The sequence below is a fragment of the Centruroides sculpturatus genome, unplaced genomic scaffold (assembly GCF_000671375.1).
Source record: "Centruroides sculpturatus isolate CEXI.00-Female unplaced genomic scaffold, Cexi_2.0 scaffold4094, whole genome shotgun sequence".
Taxonomy (NCBI): domain Eukaryota; kingdom Metazoa; phylum Arthropoda; class Arachnida; order Scorpiones; family Buthidae; genus Centruroides; species Centruroides sculpturatus.
Genome location: NW_019388179.1, coordinates 1 through 3,766, shown reverse-complemented (window position 1 = coordinate 3,766; position 3,766 = coordinate 1). Strand labels below are relative to the sequence as shown.

Genomic DNA, 3,766 nt, shown 5'->3' with positions numbered 1-3,766 from the left:
CGATATTTGTATGAAAATTATGTGAAGAAAATCAACATTTCATAAGACTGAAATATTCAGGAAAATTTCAGGAAGATATGTAGATTCTATATAAGGATATCAATGCTCGTAAAACACAGATTTTATGTAAGATAAATTAAAAATCAGTGAAAAAACAAAATATGTCTTGGCATACTTTCTATATTGCCAGCTTATCTCTATGATATTTTATGTATTCTCCCATAGAAAATTTTCCATAAAAACTATATTTTTTGAATATATTAAACATTAGTAATGAAGTAAATTTCGTCGAAAGGGAAGATGTATTTATATATTTTTTCCCGATATATACTTTTTATCATTTATCTTCGGGGGTGATATTGATGATTGTGTACACATAAGAGATTTCAGCATGACGCATCTCTCTTCTCTGCATTCGAAAAGCATCTGTATTCCGCCATTTTATTTTGCTAAACTTCTTTCCACAAGCTTCTACGTGAATAATGAAGTGAGAAATTACAGAATTATTTATGTTATTTTCTTATATTTTCTATTTTCCAACTTAATTTATCAACTCAGTAAAAATAATTGATGCGCAAAATACAATTTCTCTGTTTGTATTTATGTCTAATGCCTTAAGGTAGAAGATACTGTAAAAAATAATTTACATTAGAGTTTNGGATGGATACTGGTAATATAAGCAATTAAATTACACGGAATTAATTAAAGTCAACATTAATTAAGAATAATAATAATATTAAAGATAATTTTTTGCAAGATTAAATATTACAAATTTCATTAAAAAATCTTCGCCATTTTTCATTAGCTGTTTACGTACGTTTTATTTATGTAAAAAAAAATGTAAACGTAATAAAAGTATAAATTACGTGAATATGAAGAGATTTCTGTGATTAACTTGAAATCTCTGGCCGAAATTGTTAATTACAATCGAAATGACGTTAATTGTAATTAAAATTGTTAATTACAATTAAAATTGTTGATTTCAATTAAATGTAGTTAATTACAATCGAAACGTTGTTAATTTCCGTGGAATATAGTTAATTACAATTAAGAATATGATCGGTTAGTAAATTACAATTAAAAATATGATTAATTAGTAAATTATAATTAACGAGTCACGTTTCAAATAATTACTTTCAGTCTAGTTTCTGACGAGTTAGAAAACAAAAGCGTGGTTTAAAAAACCGTAAAAACTAATTTTAAAACTTCATTAAAACTCGAAATTTTATTAATATTAAAACACGTTTAAATCCACGCGCTGGTTTAAATAACATTAATAAAGGCTGCAGATTCTTGTAAATTTTTTCCCCTTTCTTATTTTTAATTTACGAAGTGTGTTACACAAAATTTTGCAACTCACCTCTGAGGTCATCTGGTCTCTCTCTCGCTTCCAATTGTGCAGTACTTCACCCGATGACGTCACGCAAGCTGGCTCGTGTCACCATAGCAACTACAGACGAAGAGGAAAGAGGTCGTGTTACACATCAGTGTGTATGTGGAAGTGCAGAATCAACAACATATCAATGGAAGAACACCCGGTAAGACATTCATTTACATTATGTTACGCTTCTAGAATACCGAAAAAATAATTACGATTTTGGTCGGTAAAGTAAATTTAATCGATGCGACTTTAATTACGTAAATCAAAGTCTTGTTAATTACAATTAAAATATTGACAGGCGCTTGATTACAAGGTTATTAGTACATTACGAGTAAACTAAACAGGAGCATCTGTTTATTATATACACGATACTCGGTGTTAAGACGTAACTGTATGAATTCGCGCTAATTAATTATAATTAACTAAGTTTATAATGAATAATATAAGCCATTAAAGCCGCGAAAGTGTAGCGAAGAAAATTGCAATTTGTTTTGTTTTTTTGCTCAACAAGCAATTAATGCAATAAATAAAAATCTGAAGGGAAAAAAATCTGGTAGTAGTTATGGTTGAATTAGAAGAAATTACTCGTAAAATCGATAATAATCTTTATATATTTTTTGTTCTTTTAGTTTATTTCGTGTTATAAAGCTACGAAAGGTGACTTAAAAGGTCACTATTGTAGAATAAACGATTTAATAATATAACTTTTATATAGGTTATTGATTTAAAAAGTTAAAATCTTGAATCATGATGTAAATTATTTTTTTAAAAAATATGAAAATTCACTGTTATAACAGTTTTTTTTATAGTTTTAAATTAAAAAAAAAGACAAGTAGTGACATGTCTCATATGGAAAATTCATCGAGTTTGGTTAATTAGTAATTAAATAAATATGTTTATCAATTGTACTTAAACCTTTTACTTATTAATTTAACGAAAATTCTTTAGATTTTATATTAATTGCTTTGCTGATATATTATAAATAATAAAGGATATAAATTAATTATAAGGTAAATATTTATTTTTGTATATTTTCTCTTCGTAAGTAGCTTTTGTAATGTCTTTTGTCTTATTACTCGTTTCAATAAAATATTTAATTACTAATTAATTACTAAATTGTATTTATTACAATTAATTGTAATTAACATATACATAAATACTCCTTTGTATATTTTTCTCTTCGTACCGTCAGTTTTGTATGCTTTTCATTACTCGTTTATTTCACTATAAAATTAATTAGTTTACTAATTTTAAATTAGTGAATTTTCTGATTTAGATTCGAAATTAATTAATCTACCAATAAGTTATATATATTATAACTAAAGGAGTATATAAATTAATTTAAAGATAAATGAAAGAATATTTTGTGTACATTTATCTTTCCAAATCTGCAGTAACAGCGGAGTCACTTTTCTAATGATTTATCTCGCTAAAATTCTTAAAATCAGTTATTTTGCTAATGACTAAGAGAATATAAATTAATTTTAAAGTAAATATTAGTTCTTGTACGTAGTTTTTCTCTTTATACTTGCAAGAAGCTCGCTGCTATACATGCAAAATATCAAGCAGGAATACTTGCTAGCCTTGTAGAGTATCTTTCCAGCAATTTATTTGGCTTAAATTCTTAAAATTAGTTAATTTATTAATGAATTATAATTAAAAATGTATATAAAGGTAAATAATTTGTGTGTATTTCCTTCCATACTCGTAACTGCATCATTGTAAAGTTACTGAATATCTTTAAAATTAGTTATTTTACTAATTTTAAATTATCCAATTTACTAATAAAGCGTATATATTATAATTAATTAAGTACATAAATTAAATTAAAGCTAAATATATATTTTTGCATATGTATTTCTCTTTCTATAATCTGTATCATGAGCTGTACTTTTATTTTAATGTTAAATTATTTATGTATAAGTTATATTATTCATTTTAATGTATATTTTTCTTCTAATAACTGTAGTTTAATGTATGTGTTTTCCAGGATCCCTCAAGCTACATAAAAGTCTTTCTTTGAATTGTGTGTTCCTTTCACCAAGAATATAAACTTTAAAAAAAAAAAATACCATGGATACTACAAATAATTCTATTAATGGATTGATTGTTGGAGTTGTTGTAGCTTTGATGCTCACAGCAATTTTAGGAGGGTTATTTTTCTTTATATCATGTTGTTGTGCATTCGCCGAAGACAATGTTGAGAAACTAAAAAAGAAATTTGCTCCAACTCCTGTTAACAAAAAAGACAATCAAGTTTACATAATTAATGTTCACGACCCTAAATTAAAAAGTTAACTTTTGCGTGACGATCTCGACATATTTATTAATTTTATTAATTTTTTTTTTTTCCGTGAAATTTTGTCAACTCAATTTACTCTACCT

The 3,766-nt window shown here is 25.6% G+C and overlaps 1 long non-coding RNA gene across 1 annotated transcript; it reads left to right on the top strand.

Moving 5' to 3' along the window:
- Positions 1-1,417: 1,417 nt before the first annotated feature.
- LOC111616815 lies at positions 1,418-3,440 on the top strand. Its single transcript, XR_002755323.1, has 2 exons — positions 1,418-1,538; positions 3,372-3,440. It is a non-coding gene; the product is annotated as an uncharacterized LOC111616815 (long non-coding RNA).
- The last annotated feature ends 326 nt before the right edge of the window (positions 3,441-3,766 follow it).